Consider the following 17,469-nt stretch of genomic DNA (forward strand, 5'->3'; position numbering starts at 1 on the left):
AGGGGCCAAGAAGTCAAGCCATGGGAGTTCTGTGGGCTTGACCACTGAAACAGACGAACCCATCGCTTCATCTACACCTTTGAGAACCACGGCATTCTTCTGTTGATTTTTGCTATGTTATTTGGCTGCCACATCCTGTTAGTGCAGACTTTAGCTACTAAGCAGATCCCTCTGGAGGAAACAGGGCAGAGTTCTACATGCCTCAGAGTTGATAACATCAACAGCATCCCCCTCCCCACCCAGTGTCTTATACCAGGAAATGGCCAAGCACTGCTCCACTCAGAACACTCCTGATGGCTTACCTTAAGGCAAATATTGGCTAAGACAGACATACACAGGGGAATTACGTCAGACCTGGAGCCACTCACCAGTGCAAGCCAACTCTGACTCTCACGATGAGGGTGAGAAAGCTATTTCCCCAAGGTGACTCAGTCAGTGATTATGTAAAAATATAATATCCATACCTTATGCTCTGCTATAAGGCATGACTCTGGTTTTTTCTGTTCTTAGAAAGACAGAGATTCCTTAGGATAAGGAGCTGAGACGGCTGACTGAAAGACTAGATAAAGTTTATGTCACAAGGAGACACCCTGCTCTCTACTGCTTGGCTAAACATACTATGAGTTACCACCCAGCTGCCCTATTTCGAAAGAGCACTGGGGGGAAGGAGAAATGTCGGAGCTGAGAGCCAAAGGGCAGGCATGGAGAAGAGATCTCTGGCAGATGGGAGATGCAGGAAGAGATAACTGGTGGAGGGTTTGTTGGCTCCATTTCAGATTCTGGATTATTCTATAGAGCCATGTGGGGCTACATAAAGACTCCTGAGCTTTGGCTCCGAAGATGTCCTTTCTTCATCTGGATGGGAGATAAGAAGGAGCCAAAGGCAGAGAGACCAGTTACAGGACACTGTTCTGTAGACTAAAACAAGAAGTGCCAAAATGCTAAAAACACCAAACCCCACATAAAGTGCTATGGGGAGCCCCAGAGTGGTTTTTAGAAGTCAACACCTGAGATCTCAGAGGGCAAAGGGTGGAGACAGCCTCCCGAGTTCTGCAGCTGCCATTTTGCAAGGCAGAAGGCAGGAGGAGAAACAGGTTTGGAAAGGAAGTTCTCAGCTGCCTTTTCGACACACGCCTCTTGGTTACACTCACGGGACACCCACCTCCGAGGAGCAGGTGGGCCTGACACCAGGAAAAAGGGCTCGCCTGGAAACAACACAAACAATTCTCAGTGATACTTGGGTCCCCGCTTAGTGATTTTTTTTTTTTAAAGTAGACATTGGAGAGGTAACTTGTTGAAACCTGTAGAGAATGCAGCTGTGGATTTTTTTATCTGCACTGTCCTGCCTGGAGAAGGGAAGGAGGCGGCAGTCACTTCCTGGGAGAGGCAGGAAGAGACATGCCTCCAGGGACTTAGGGTTATCAGGACCTCTCCTCTGCAGGCCCACATTCTCAGAGATAAATCAGAATGGGGTGGGGGAAGTGAAACACCAGCTCAAGGAACGCACTTGAAATCTGCTCACTGTTTCCTTAGCAGAGACACTTTCCCTCTCCAAGTCTGTAAAACTGTAAAAACAAAATCACAGACGGCCCCTACGGTTCCATAATGCTAACACACGTAAATAACAAACTCGTATCGTTATTTTTTTTGGCGGGGTGAATGATTTCTTTTTTTCCTTTGCAAAAAAAACTGAGGATGAAACCTGACTCTTTCTCTAGGCAAGCACTTAACATAACCGCCAGCCTTGTTTTCTTAAAGTACACCCAAGAATTATGTCTTTTCTAAAGACATTGGTTTGCTTACATATTACATATATTAATTGTGAAAAAATGGTAACAAGGGAGTTTTATGAATAAATTAATATCAAGCAATAATATATATATATATATATATATATTTTTTTTTTGCTTTTGGTTTATCCACCCAATATATATACATTGGGTGGATAAACCAAACAGCAGACCAGGCCAAGGTGGTTCCACGTGGGAGAGGTTTATTGTGCAGAGGTAGAGGGGCGGCGAAGCGGGTAGAAGGGCAGAGAAAAGGAAAAAGAGAGAGGGGGGGGAGAGAAGAAAGAGAAGAAAAAGAGAGAGAGGAGGGGATGATCCCCTAATTTATACAGAAAATGATGTCACACCAGTGAGGAACTAAGCCAAGTGGGTTGTGGAATTGAGGGTCGTTGGCCTGGCAATGCAGGTCAAGGGTCATATAGTTAGGCCGGGGCTTGGAGTGTCCTGGTACTAACAGGGAGAACTCAAAAGAGGAAATAAAAATCACTCCAGTAACAGTTAGTGATGGCACTCTAATGTCTTGCTGTGTCTTTGACTGTGTCCTCTTCCCTACCCTCTGCAGAGAAATGGGGAGTAACATCCAGAACTAAGCATCTCTGCTACCTGTGAGACACTGAACTAAATGCCACACACACACACACACTCAGCCAACTTTCACACCAACAGTGCACAGGAGAGAGCCAGGGATCCATTTAACAAGAACACCGAGTTTGATGGTGCTGGCTCATGCCTTTAATCCCCACACTTGGGCAGGCCACAGGACCAGTAAGGAACAGACTAGAATCCCTACGAGCCAGCTCTGTACTGTCTTCTTCTGTAACATGTGCTCACTGATTCTTAAACAACTTCTCACTTTCCAATACTTACATGGCACATTATTACAAATGGCATCAAGCCGTTACCCACAGAGTCCCTGGCTGGTACACATTTGAGATGTTCTCCATTTTCGAGATCTTGAAGAGGTCTGTGATTATCTTCCTCCTATGTAATTCCCTCCACTCTGCGGTGGCTATTTCTCTAGAGCAGATTCATAGAGTTTGAACATGTTGCCCAAAGGGTTTGTGTGTTCTCAACACAGGTAACATAATAACAAGACTGGATGGACCGTCTTCCTTTAACGACTTACGTGTTCCATTTGTTTGCAACCTATGGATAATGAGAATTATCTTACTTGTGTTAATATTCAGTGAGATTAGAAAGGGAACATTCTAGCCCTTTCTGGTATTAAAATGAGTATAAACAAGTAAATTTGGGACACCTACACTGTACTGAGCACTTACTCTAAACACCAGAGGAACCGCAAAAGGAGACACAATGTCTATGCTCCAGGAACTTAAAGGAGAGTTGGGAAAGAAAACACAGCACCAAGGTGTTTTAACTTAGTCGCCCTCTCGCCTCACCTTCCAAGAGCTGGGTTTCCACCTCCTCTATGGCCTGGTTGGACCAACCTGAAACCACTCTTGTTATCCACATGCCTCTCCTGTTCACATCACCTGGGAGCCCAGGGGCAGGGATGGCATCTTACTCACAGACGTGTCACATCGTGTCCGTGAGTGGTTTCATGATGCCTTCCTAATTACTCAGTGATGTACACGTGGGACAAGTTGTCATGTCCTCGGTCCACTCCCTGCTGCCCACTGCCATCTTAGTTCACCGTGCACCTGAGAGTACCAGGAACCCAGGCCGGGTACTCAGACCTTATATGACAACAACAGACACCAAAGCACGCTCAGCAGCATTCCCTTCAGTTTGGCTGAACCGTTTGCCCTGCAGACTCGGGGGATTTCCCTCTGATAGCTGTTGACGCTGCAGATTCTGGGGGATTAAGAGTTCTGATTTTTTTTTTTACTATTTCTTATCACTCACTGGTGTCCCCAGCTCCCTGCCTGCTGCGATTCCTAGAACTTGTGACCATCACGAGAACACTTAGGAGGGGAGCCCTCGGACCAAGTCCACGTCACAGCCTTCAGCGTAGTTGTGTTCTGTCCTTTTCTTTGCTCAACTCGTTCAGGTATCTCACCTCTCTGTCCCTCTGTCCCCTCAGAGTCACTGTGGTCCAGCCAGTTCGAGGTCTCCTTTCCTTTTCTCAAAAACAAGTCCCACATCACTAAAGATGACCCCCCCCCAAGTTTCCCCTTACGTACTTACTAATGTGTCGCCTCTAGGACCAGCCCACTGAACAGACTGCTTCCTTAACTCAAAGTCAGTGAGCATCCCTCCGCTCAGAATGACAGAACATCACATAAGGACGGGAGGGGGAATGTGGGCAGGGAGGGATGGAAAGGACTGGCCACTACTGCCAGATTTGAACCCGACTTAAAAGTATAAAGAAAAAGGCTCACATGGTGGCTCAGAACCCTGAGACTCCAGTTCCAGAGGATCTGACACCTGCTTTGGGCCTCCAAGGGCACTGCACACATACATGTACATGGGCATACATGCAGGCAAAACACCTATACACATAAATTTTAAACAAACAAACAAACAAAAAACCTCTTTAAGGGTAAATAAGATTGAGAACTAAATAATAAGGTGAGCGGGTTTGCTCCAACATCTCTTCCTTTCCTCTTCTCTCCCACGTACTTCGGAGAGGCCAGTCAGTATACAGAGGCAGGGCACCAATCCCTGTTGACAAAACATTGCAGTGAAGGTTGTGAGATGAGACAGGCAGGTGTGTGCACCTTGTTCGAGGTCCTCTGTGAAAATAAAAAGGGCCTGAGGTTCCAGGCATACGCATGCCACACGGTGACCTCATTCCTCTCCGGTTTAGTAGGACCTCCCTTCTGGAGAAGCTTGCAGTAGCGAAGGGACTAAGAGGATCATGGAAGAGGGAAGACCGCCAGAGTGGGAAGCCAGTGCCCAGGGCGCAAAGTAAAGAGTGTGGGAATAGCACACCCCATCCCTTAATGTGTCTCAGAAGAAAATGAAGCTCTCTTACTGATAACCTTCTCACACACCTCCTCCTGGGTGCCAGTGCAGATCATAGCCACCACTGACCACAGCAGCCCTGCATAGGCACTGAGCCCTGTGACCTCACAGGACAGCGGCAGGCATTGTGTGTCTTCAGTCTGTCCTTGATCCAACCCAGGTTGGGCCTGTGTTCTCCCTGCTTGGAACCACTCTGATCATTCTTCATCCCTTTTCTTTCTTTCAGCACTAAAACATCCTTATTTATTTACGCATTTGTTTGTTTGTTTGTTTGTTTGTTTGCGGGGTGCTTTTTGGCTTTTTGGAACTCTGTAAACCAGGCTGGCCTTGAACTCACAGAGATCCACTTGCTTCTGCTTCCTGAGAGCTGAGATTAAAGGCATGCACCACCACTACCCAGCTTCATGCCTTATCTTCCCATCTCTCCTTTTGTATTATATCCTAGAGATGTGTTCCAGTTTGCAATGCTCAAAAGCAAGTACAGGAGCTGGAGAGCTGGCTCGATGGTTGAGAACACTCACTGCTCTTGCAGAGGAGCCCGGTTTTGTTCCCAACACCCACATGGTAACTCACACCCAACTGTGAGTCTACTTCCAAAGGATCCAGTGTTCTCTTCAGTCCTCTGGAGGAATGCGCTTGCTGCACGTTCGTCTTCGAGAATTGTGAGTTTACGGCCAGTCTGGGGTAGATAGCAAGGTCCTATCTCAGAGATGTTGGATGGACAGACATTCAGATGAAGTGTAAGAATTTCTTTTTATGTGTGCTCCCAAAGAAGGAGGTGAAACAAAGGAAAGGAAGTTAGGGACTGGCCCCAGGGTGACTCTGACCCCAATCATCTGGAAAACTCCCCAATGCCAATTTCAGATGCTCCACGGATCAAAGCCTTCTGCTTAAGGTGCTCCACGGGTCAAGGCAGCTCTGCTCCAGAGCCTTTAGAAAATTATACAAGCTTCCGAGGGAGCTCCACTGTAGGGAAGAGATCCCTCACCCTGTGCAGCAGGAGACAAATCACCTTTCCTTTCGCCGCTTACCCACCATTGTTTTCTTTGTTCCGTAACTGTGTACAGACACAGCCCTTTCCACCTGAGTGGTGTTCTCTCCTGGAACCCCTTCTGCCTTGGGAGTGCCGCTTTCCCTTTCGTTTCTAATTAACTTCAACAGGGTTGGTTGTGGTGCTCAACCCTGGAGTCCTCCAGCTTCGTTCTTCATCGTCCACAAGATGTGATCGTGGGATTGCAGTAGCTGCAGCCCCTGTGGTTTTCTGTCTGCCCTGTGACATCCCCAACCCCACTTCCTCAGCTGCCTCCCTTCCCTGCTAAACCCCACACCTGCTCTCCCCACTTCTCTGCCTCAGTTTACCTGCTCAGTCCACTGCTGTCTGAACTCATAATCACCCCCAGGCAAAGCCAACGTCCACCATTGTCAGATCCTGTGGGGGAATTCACTGTAGCCAACCGTAGTGCTCACTCACTCTGTCTTCAAACTGTCCACCCTCTAGTCATGATAATGCTACTCTGTCTGTCACCGTGGGTCCCTCGGGGACACTGTATCCACCTGATGCTCATTCATGGGGTTTCCTGTCCATCAGTGTTTATACAACTGGGTTTGTTTGTTTGTTTGTGGACAGTAGCACTCCTAGAGTTTTCCTTGTCACCTCTAACTCCCAGATTTATCTTGTTTGGACTTTCTTCTCAAATGACACATTTGCATGTGCAGCTGCACACCCCTGTCATATTTGCCAAGGTCACCTCAAACTGAACTACCTCGAAGTGAACTCACAGTCTCCACCCTGGCCCTAACCCTGCTCGTCCCGGGATCCCCCGTATTACTCAGTGGCTCTGCTCACTACCCACCCATCCAGGCAAACCAAGACACTGTGAGTCATCTGTAACTTCACCCTCGGTTTGGCAGTCTACCTCTAAGAGCTGCTGCTCTCTGAATAGCCCTATTCTTTTCCCTCCGTTCCCAGTCTCAGGCTCTTCCCTGACTGGTGTAATCATCTGGAGAATCTCTGCAACCTCGGAACTTGAGCCCCTGGTTCCAGAGTCACTCCTATGCTACCCACTTCCCTATACACAGTCACTAAAGCCATTATCTGACCCCAGATCTGGATATGTCATCTTCTTGCTTTAAAACTCCCTGTTGTCTATGGATAGGCTTCAAAATCTTTGGGATGACCGACGACGAGGCCTCCCACGACTTGGTCCCTTCACTCACCAGCACCAGCATCTGACTGTTACTCAGCCCCCTGCTCACACCTTGCCATCCCACACCCCACACTTCTCTCTTCAGGAACACGTAGTCACCCTTTCTCTTCCATCCTTCAAACCAGCTCACCTACTGCTTATCTAAAAGGCATCGCAGCCCTTCCCGTCCCGTACACCCCGAGGCATTCTCTGCTTACCTCTCTACCTCAGCTACGGCCTGCTATTTTAAAACGACCTCTTGATAGACCTGTGTTACAACCCCAGACCAAAAGCTATTGAGGAGGAGCACTCGAGAGGCTTGGTTGGTACAGTGCCTGACATAGAGTTTGCCCTCACAGAAATGAAACTGGGTCATTCTTACGGCAAGGATGTGAGGTAGTGTTCCACATGAAAAGACTGGGTCTCAGAAGGGCAGGGTGCTTTCAAGTTTAACCTGGGAAACATGGAACAGGCCCACAGGTAAAAACTATGGAGGTGTCAGGGCCCTGACTCAGAAGGCAGTCGCCATAGGAATCCAAGGACTCTAGGGAAGATTCTAGCAAGTGAGAGACTAGAGACTGTGGCCTTGGCACCATGGATGACTTTTTTCTTTTTTCTTTTTTTTTTGAAAAAAAAAAAAAAAGACAGGTTTTTACCCTGTAGCCCCCAAGCAGGCCTAGAACCTGTGATCCCCTTGCCTCCACCTCTTGACTGTTGAGATTTGAAGCATGTGTCACCATATTCAGCTAAGCCTTGAGACACTGAACTCCAAGACAGGGCCTACTCACCACCTAACGCTAGATGCTGCCAGCCCAGACACAGCCAGTATGCCCATGGACATCTACAACCCTGAATCACAACCAGCACTTAGCTTACTGTACACTCATACCCTTGCACTTGCTTAACCCCGGCATGCTGAGCAAGCGGACATCACCTCTCTGACACAAGCTCCCAGGGGATTCCTCATTTACATCACGACAGGGAGTGTCCACAGATGATCCAAGTGGATAGAAGGAACGTATACATGGACCTGTGTAGACCAGAGCTGCCATCCCTCAGCCTCTACGGAGAAGATTCTGTTTCTCTCCGACCGACTTTCCAGCAGCCTCCCCTACAACCGGAATACAGCGGGAAGACAAGAAAAGGAATGAAGAGGCTGAGACAAACCAAAGAACGCCGAAGCCCAAGACCTCAGAAAATGATGCAGTATTTCGAGGCAGCAGCAAAAGAGAGGGGTAGTTAGAGCCAATGACCCCACACCTGCACGCATCAGAAATACACCCCCGCCCTGCCACGCCCCCACCCCCTGCACTCTTTCCTGCAGTGGTCTTATGGTGCAGAAGGTGATACTTCTGGCAGAGAAAAACAAGGGTGATAGGTTGGCATAATTCCAGCTTTAAAAAACTCTAAAACTATCATCTTATGTCTACAAAACACAAAGGAAGGCAGGGGTTTGCAAGTAACAAGGGCCCTTCTCCTGTAAACCCAAGCCAGATGTGAGTGAGGAGCCAGAGGTCCATGCTGAGAACATCCTACCGGCCCTCTCTGTCCTTAATTCTTTGACAGCCAAGCCAATGTCTCATCTCCTCAAGCTGTCATAGTCTTGCTTTAAAACCCAGGGTCCTAGGGGCAGAGAAGGTGTCTCCTGCCTGGAGGAGACTAATGAGATTTCTGGGACCTTCCACCAGCCTGGGCCCTGCTCATTCTCCCCTCTCTGCCCCCCATCTTCCTCTGAGACTGAGATAATGGCCTTTTGTTGACAAAGTTTCACAAGGAAATGGAATTTGTTGCCTTCCTTTCCACCTCCCCTCCCCGGCTCCACCCCATGTCAGCTGCAGTAAAGGGCCCCAGCTGGGCGAGCCTCCTCCCCGTGTCTGTGACAAGCACATGCAGCCCTGACTCAACTTCCATTGCCCAAGAAGGGAAAGAAGCCTGGGAAACTTGGAGTCCCCTCCAGAGATGGAATGGGCAGCTCGCAGGCACCACCTCAGTCGAGTCTCTCCAGTAATAAGAAGAAAGGCAAACATTCATTGAGAGGTTTGTCTTTGCATATATTATCTCATTAAAAGCTCCCAACAAACAAGGAGTGAGAAATCCCCTTGTGCCCACTAATAGAGGAAATAAGGCAGGGAGATATTTGGAGAACTCACCAAGGGCAACAGTCACAGAGACACAAACACACATCTCCACATCAGAGCTCTGGCTGTCGCCAACCACTCAGGGGCCACCCTTCTCGCTCTGAAGAGGAGCCTCCTCTTCTCTGCATGGGTGATGGTGGTAATCCTCTTAATCCCGTCGGAATCTCCCCCTCCAAAGGTTAGAAGCCACTTTCTGATGGTGTCTTGGGAGTGATGGCAGGAGCATAATTCTGACGAACGGAAACACATTTAATAAGGGTGATTTACTGGCTGCTACTGAAACAGTATTTCGGCAGATAATGGTTTTCCGCTACAGCAGGGTTTCGTGATCTCCATATTACTGACATTTCAGGCCAGTTCTGCTTTTGTCTGTGTTGAAACACTCCTGATCTCTACCTCCTACATGCCAGTTGTACCCTAAGATACCGCAGATGTGACAGCCTCAAATACCCCCCACCCCGACATTGCCAGATGCCCCCTCCGTGGCAAAAAGTCACCCTCACAGATGAGCACAGTTGCTTGAGTAAACAAATAAACAGAATGAAAGAGCAAGAAAGCTTACTTCCTCTACCTCTGACCAAACAGCTCTTCTTACTCACAGTCAGTAAGTGAAAACTCTTGGAAATGATCATAAAAACCCCAGAACATCAATTTCAGAAAACCAAGGCAAACCTTCCTGTTGTCCTGAACCGATCACTTTCTATATGTAGGAAATGTCATGATGGGATGTCACAAGCTTGTTGCAATGTGTAGCCAGTCAAACCTGGGTTCAAGTTCCAGTGTGCGCTCCCCAGTCGCTCTGTGAAGAGGTGGGGCAGAAATCACGGTCTGATCAGCCCTGCACACGCTAGCTGTGCTCAGGGCCCTGGGTATCTTCTCAGCTCCATTCCTGCAATGGCCCGCTGCTATGAGGATTCACAACTGCAATGAATCAAAGCAACTTAAGTACAGTTTGGCTCAAGAAGTCTTGAAAATACTCACCTCTTTCCCCTCCTCCCACATCTCACCAGACCTTTGAGGTCACTAGGAACTGCTGATTTGTTTGGGTCTCTTCTTACCTGAACTAAGTCAGAAAATCTCTGTTGTTGGGGGTGCATAGCATCACTACCAATATATTCACTCATAATAAGTAAACTATTCTCTTTCATGTAATTTTATTGATGACAAAAGTTGATAGTATAATATTGGTGTTAATTCTATTAGTATGATACTACATTACCAGCAGAGTGTATATGACCTATGTGAATCAATGCATCTTCATTGTGCCACCTATTATATTCTGAAAATATTTCACTAAAATGTCTATATATTTGTGTGACTATCTAGCTGTCTGTCCCTAGAGAGGGTCTTATGTATTCACTGTGTACATGAGGAGGACCTAGAACTTTTGATCCTCCTGCCTCATCTCCCAATTGGTGTCAGGATTATAGGCATGCACTACCATAGTCAGTGCATGTGTTTGCTGAGGAGCAAGCCTAGGGCTCCTTAAGGAAGCACTCTACCCACTGAGCCACATCCTCAGTCAGAGTGTTTGATAATTATCCAAAAATGTTATGATATTATTGAGCAAAGGTAGACATAGTCTATATGGCAATTGTGGTGGTTTCAGGGAGTGGCACTATTAGAAGGTATGACCTTGTTAGAGGAAGTGTGTCACTGTGAGCATGGGCTTTAAGACCCTCACCCTAGCTGCCTGAAAGTCAGTCTTCTCATAGAAGCCTTCTGATGAAGATGTAGAATTCTCAGCTCTACCTGTACCATGTCTGCCTGGTTGCTGTCATGTTCCCGCCTTGATGATAATGGACTGAACCTCTAAATCTGTAACCCAGGCCCAACTAAATGTTGCCTTTTTCATGGTGTCTCTTTACAACAGTAAAACCCTAAGACAGCAATGTTTATAAAAATAATGCTTTAAGTGCATTAAAAATTATAAAGAATTGCTTTTAAATAAAGTTATTTTTTAATTATTAAATATTTTATACACTGTTTAAAAAGTATTGTTTAAGTGGTAATCTTAAACCAGAGGACATGCTCAGAACATGACTTTTTCATTTAAGTCTTTCTCAATATTTGATTGAAATAATCCTGAAATTAGTGTATCAATAACAAATTATATATAGAAACATTGCAGCTGTTCATGTGTCTAAAATAGGATCTGTTTCTTATCAGGAAGGTAGATGCTTTGTTTGTTCTGGTTCTCAGGAGACTTAAGCTACCACACACAGTGATGCCATCTGATTGCTCCTACATAGTACCATATCAGTACCAAGGGAAAACCACACTTAACCACTAATGGCAAACTCTAGTAGCCTTTGAAGTAATAAAATGAATTCAAGTGTCCTCCAGTAATTCAGTTCATCAAATGATACTTAACAGAGATGGTTTGGGGCTAGACTTGGCTGATTTTCATAGACAAGTGTGTGCAAATGACATCGCACACCTCTTGGGACAAAGGCTTCTCTTCTTCTCCCAGGGCCAACAGCAGCACCAAATGCAGAGACACTTGGCAAACATTGGACAGGATGAGTCCCATCCTTCCCTCGTATCCTTATTCTCTCTTTCTTTTCCTTACACTCTTAGCTTCATATTTTTTAACCTGGTGTTTCTCTAAGATATCCAAATACCACCAGTCCTAGCTAGGGGGTTCTGTGATAAAACACCATGTCCAAAAGCATCTTGCGGAGGAAAGGGCTTAGTTCAGCTTACAGCCCACTGAGGGAAGTCTGGGTAGGCACCTGGAGGCAGGAACTGAAGCAGAAGCCACAGGGGAACACTGCTCACTGGCTTGCTCTCACGGCTTGCTCAGCCTGCTTTCTTATAAAACTCAGGTCCACCTACCCAGGGGTGGGACCAACCACAACAGACAGGACCCTCCCACGTCGATCATACATTAATCAAGAAAATGCCAGACAGACTTGCCTATAGGCCAGTACTATGAAGCAGTTTCTCAACTGAGAGTCCCTCCTCCCAAATGGCTCTAGCTTATGTCAAATTGACATAAAACCAATCAGGACAACTCCCTGAACAGTTCATTCAGAGGTTATTAGAAGATGGGTATATTCTTCAAGAATTGAAATGAGCGAAGCCCCCTGGGAAGTCTCCTTCCTTGGTTTTGTGCCTGGAGAGGAGCCTCCACCACAACCTTGTCAGTACCCCTACTAACTCACAGCTCAACTAGGAGTTCCAGTGCACACACACACACACCACACTGACCAGTCTGCCATATATTTTCTCAGCATGGAGCCTTCTGCTTAAACAGTTGGGGCAGCATTCTTCTGGAGTTTCTTGATAAAATGCTATACTTTCGGGAGACATTTCTAAGCATAGTTGAACAGGAACTAAGAGGAGCCTGGCTTTTCCATTTCCTGCTCCCGGTTTGCTTAGCTCTCTGCAAGGTGCTGCGATGGGCTTCTCTTACACTCCTGCCTCTCAGGGAGAGGGCCACAGACAACTGGCCTTACTGTGTCTGAGCACCCTCTCCCACCCTAACTTCTGCTCCCCCTCGTGGGAGACACCTTTCCTCCTTCTGGGAACACAGAACTGTGACTTCTCTTGTCCGATTTCACTTCCTCGGCGGCCAACCCACCCCGGCCAGACCACCAGTGTCCTCAACACTTGAGTGTCTGCCTTGAAATGAATGAAATCAACTTCTTCTTTTGTTGAGGCAATGGAGTCTAACCTTGTGACTAACCAGATAGCGAACACTTCCTGAGACACAGCCTTTCAGGTCTTCCTTCAGTGTCCCTCATGCCTTTACCACAGCAACACGTGGCATTTCTGAGTACGGTACAAGGCAGACTTTTTAGGCTCCTGGTTTCTAAACTATGGGATATCAAAGACCTAGATATGGCACCAATTTTTTTTATTTTTCCAATAAGGACATTAAAAAATAAACAGTTGAAACGAGGGAAAACCTTTCACCTACAATAGATACAACTTCATGTAAAAGGGACAATCAGACAAAACATCAAAAAGCTGAGGTGAAGCGTCAAACGGTCGACCCTGAAAACATACTCACAAGGACTCAACAGGTTATGCTTAGGACCATATATACATATACAAATACGTATTATTTCCATGCAGTAACAGTTGATGAGAAATGAGGCCAGGGATTTAAAAGAGAGAAAGGGGAGGGGCACCCAGGAGGGTTTGGGGGAGGAAAGTGGAGGGAGAAATATTGTAACTAAATAGCAATTTCAAAATTAAACAAACAGGAAAACTGGGGAGAGTGAGAAAGGTCAGCGGGTAAATCTGACTGGCAGCAAAACTGATGCCTGCCCAGAGTTTGACTCCTAAGACCCACATGGTACAAAGAGAGAATTAAGTCCCCCAACTTGTCCTCTGATCACACTCATGCCATGGTCTATATGCCCACCCCGATCCATATACACATACAATAAATGCAAGAAAAAAGGATTTTAAAGGTCAAAAACCTTTGACTTCAGTTGTTGAAGTAGAGTTCCTTCAGACTTCCGGTGTTGCTGCGCTACAGAGCCTGTGAAGTTACCAAGACTCCTGAGGAAACACAGACCCAAGACCAACTAATGAGGACGAAGAGGTTGAGACTTTAGCCTTTCGGGCAGAAATTGTCCCGCCAACACTATTGATCATCAATACCTTCTACTCAAAGAGATCTTTCCATGGGAACTCATTTCAAAGTCACCAGACATTCTAGACAAAAGCAGATGAGAAAGCATGCCAGATCCAGGTACCTACAGTCTGGGGAAAGCCACATATCAATCTCACTCCCAATGAACAAGTTCAGACCCTCACTACAGGGGATTCTAGACTCGAGTGTCAAGGCCAATTTGGCTGATAACCTTGGCAGCACCAGCGCTCCCGGAAACAACGCCTTTGAGGAGACAGGGCAGGCTGATGCCAGCATCTCTATGACTGGCCTGTTAGGTGATGGTTTTTATCCTCTGTATTCGTTTGCTGGATAAATGATTGTGATCACCAAACAGGATGATGAGCAGCATGCCTGGGAGTCCTTAGCAGGGGGCCATCTGCAGTGAGGACCTGCACTTAAGACATGGGTCATGGAACTAAAGGTTCCCCTATCTGAAAGAAGTCCGGACTGAATACTGGCAGGAAAGGAGAATAAAGGAGGTTGTGAGGAAACGTCCTCAGGTTGTTAGCTGTCCCACTCGTTCCTCTTCTCAAGGAGAACAAACAGGATTTAAAAAATCAGTGGTGAAGAGGTTAAAGAAAAGGAGAGGATGGAGGGGGAGAAGGGAAACCCCTCTGATTTAAACTTGAAATTGTGCTGGTCCTGAAGGAGGAGGAGGAGGAAGAGGGGAGGGTGATGAGAAAGGTCTGTTTAAGGAAAAGCACACTGACTGCACAGAACTCTAGGAAACAAAGCCTGTTCTGACCAGAAATGCCCTGACACTAAGTGTGGTGTACGCTGCAGGAGCCTGACCTACACTGGGACGAGCCTCTGGAGGCAGGACATTTTTCTGTTGAAGGACAGTTGAAATACTAAATTCTTTGTGTGTGTGTGTGTGTGTGTGTGTGTGTGTGTGTGTGTTTCAAGATGTGATCCTTTTCATCCATTTGTAAACAGAAGGAGGAAGAAGAGGAAAAGGAAGAAGAGGAAGAGGAGGAAGAAGAGGAGGAGGAGGAGGAAGAGGAAGAGGAGGAGGAGGAGGAAGAGGAGGAGGAGGAGGAGGAGGAGGAGAAACAGCATTAAGCTCTGTGTCCACAGAGTTCAAATTGTAGGTAATCTTGAGGAGCCAATTCCTTTGAACCTGAATTTTGTTAGTGAGGTGGTAGGTTCCAAGGAGTTCCCTCTAAAGAATTCCCGTGAAATGATGAGGGAAAAAAAAGTAACATTTTGAAAGTTGTCAGAAATAATTTAATGGGAAAATAAATGCTTAGAACTGTCCACAGAAATTGGAGAAAATAAACAGGACTACAAGTTTTGTGGGCATTTCTCTAAAAACCCTGGAATTCATGGAGACTCCTAAAGTCAGAAGAAGGTTTCAGAACTATAATCCTGTCTCTGGCTACATACCTAATTCTGATAGCGAGAAGATCCAGATGGAAGGAAAACCAGGAATATGTATATTTTATCACAAGGCTAAGTTGGCGGCTGCAGAATGACCCCAAACCGTAGCTTAGAAGTGATCTGTACAGCTGAGCACACTGATGCATAGTGTATTCAATGGCTGAAGAAATTTAAAGGAAAGACCCTAGAGTCAGTCACCAAAGAGGGCTTGGAACTTCCAGAAGACGGAGAAGGAAAAGGAAGATTTAAAAAAGCAAGTGTAAAAACCTCTGCTCAATCGCCAAAGACCTCTTGGGTGGGGGAGGGGGAGATCACAGCAAACCGATTGGTGACATTCCCCTGCTGTATTGTAAACAAGCATGGTTAGGTGAAGAGCAACGAAGGGTAACCAGGCAACAGAGACGCTTGGTAGAGCTGAGAAGCTGACAAGGCTGTGGAGGGCCTCCGCCATCATGCTGTCTGGAACTGACTTCGTGTCCGCGGGCTTCCGTGTGGAAGATCCCCTGACTTCTGCTGACAGGCCCCACAGGCTGGTCAGACCAGCTCTCAGACTGAGAAGGACAACCTCACTGAAGAGTGGCAGCTCTTGAAAGACACAACACCTCATGCATGAAAGAGGAGACTAAGGTTCTCCGAGAGAAACTTTATACCTGTTCGGAGCTTACCTTCTTGCCCTCTGACACATTTCCCGGGATGCTTTGTTCTGGTTTGTGCTAGCTTTCTAAGTCCTCTAAGGCAGATAGGATTTCTTTCTTCTTTTAAGCAACACTCCAAGCCTATGGCAATAAAGCAAAGCTGGTAATGGGCTTGTTTTGTTTTGTTTTTGTTTTTGTTTTTGTTTTTCCAGTTTTGCCTTGGCTTATTTACCTTTAAAATATCTGTAGCTTATTTTTCTTAGAATTTTATACAATGTATTTAGATCATATTCAACTCCTCCTTTGTTGTAAATTCTTTTTTATAGATTTATTTTATTTTATGAGCATTTATGCCTGTATGCATGTCTGTGTTTAACATGTATGCGTGGTGCCTGTGAAAGTTAGAAGGTGTTTAGACCTCCCCTAAAACTGGATTTCCAGATAATTTTGAGCAACCATGTGGTTTCCAGCCCCTTTATTGTAAAGTTTAGTATCAGATCTTATTTATCCTGTGATCCAAAGTGTTTTGATAGTGATGAATTTCTTGGTAGATCAAATCTTTTGTCACCAACATGTTCTGAGATATATCTTAATTTTTGGAAATAAAAATAACTGTTAAGCTGGCTTGAGTTTCATCCTGTTAAATCTTCTGTCTCCTGTGGTTACTTTAGCCTGGATTAGTACTCTAGGAACACGTTAAACTGAAACGAGTGAGTGGGAGCAATTCCCCCGCAGCTTCTTTTCCACAGTAAAGTATTGAGGAACAAAACCCTAACTTCCCCCATGACCTGTAAAACCGGATGGGAAGTAACTGAGCCAGGATGATGAATGGAAGTGTCCTGTCCAAGTCACAGTCTGTTTTAAAAGGTAAATACAGATGAATTAGAGAGTTGGAGAGAGGGGGGAGTGAAGAGAGGGGAAGAGAGAGGAAATAAACCAGAACAAAAGGCAGTGAAACGCTGGCCATTTGGAGTCAACAGGACTGGTCTGCATTCTTTCTGAAATCTCCCAGCTTTGCTCCAGTGTCCTTCACTCTACAGAGATGAATGAGGGGCTTCCCGGGTTCTCTGGGTCACCGCCAGCCTTGAGTTTGATAGCTGACCATAATGTCCCCTTAGACATCATGAACCTGAGCGGCTCACATAATGCCCAACACCAAACCAGGGACCACTGACGCAAACCCAAGCATCCAAATATATCATCATGTGTCCCACTGTGACTGAAAGCACAGTCAGGTAAAATGAACACACAGGTGTGGTCAGAGAAATCCTTGAGCAAAGATGTCACAACTGACAGTTGTAACTGTAAACTTTAAGGCCCACAGAAAACAAGTAGGCTAAGCAAGAGTCTTAGATGTACTAGAAACACACACGTGGCTAATTAAAATATGCTGTATTTTGGCTACATCTGAATAGAAACTGCTAAGCAGATAAAACACATGCTGACTAATGAACCAGGAGAGCTATACAGTACAGGATCTTTATAGTATGGAGCTATATCATAAGGATACTATACCATAAGGGAGCTATACAGCATTGGAGCTATATCACAGGGAAGGTATACAGTATGGGAGCCATACAGTGGCAGAGCTATATAGTGTGGGAACTGCACAGCAGAGGAACTCTGGCCAGCAAGAAGAGACCAGGATCCATGTGCTTTTATGCTTGACATAAATTCATCTTTCTGTGCTGTTTCCTCCCTCAATCATACATGACAGTTATTTTTTTAGGAGAAGATGAGGTGAAATTTTGTGATGTGACATCTAATAGTGAACTTTACTGG

General features: G+C 46.1%; 1 long non-coding RNA gene and 1 pseudogene across 1 annotated transcript; one reads left to right on the forward strand and one right to left on the reverse strand.

Moving 5' to 3' along the window:
• Window positions 1-1,896: 1,896 nt before the first annotated feature.
• Gm32462 lies at window positions 1,897-15,833 on the reverse strand. Its single transcript, XR_379369.2, has 5 exons — window positions 15,718-15,833; window positions 9,806-9,963; window positions 9,055-9,272; window positions 7,839-8,015; window positions 1,897-2,936 (listed from the first exon to the last, which is right to left on the reverse strand). It is a non-coding gene; the product is annotated as a predicted gene, 32462 (long non-coding RNA).
• Window positions 14,101-15,582, forward strand: Gm9557 (predicted gene 9557; annotated as a pseudogene).
• Window positions 15,834-17,469: the final 1,636 nt, after the last annotated feature.

Source organism: Mus musculus, chromosome 9 (assembly GCF_000001635.26).
Source record: "Mus musculus strain C57BL/6J chromosome 9, GRCm38.p6 C57BL/6J".
In the NCBI taxonomy this organism is placed as follows: domain Eukaryota; kingdom Metazoa; phylum Chordata; class Mammalia; order Rodentia; family Muridae; genus Mus; species Mus musculus.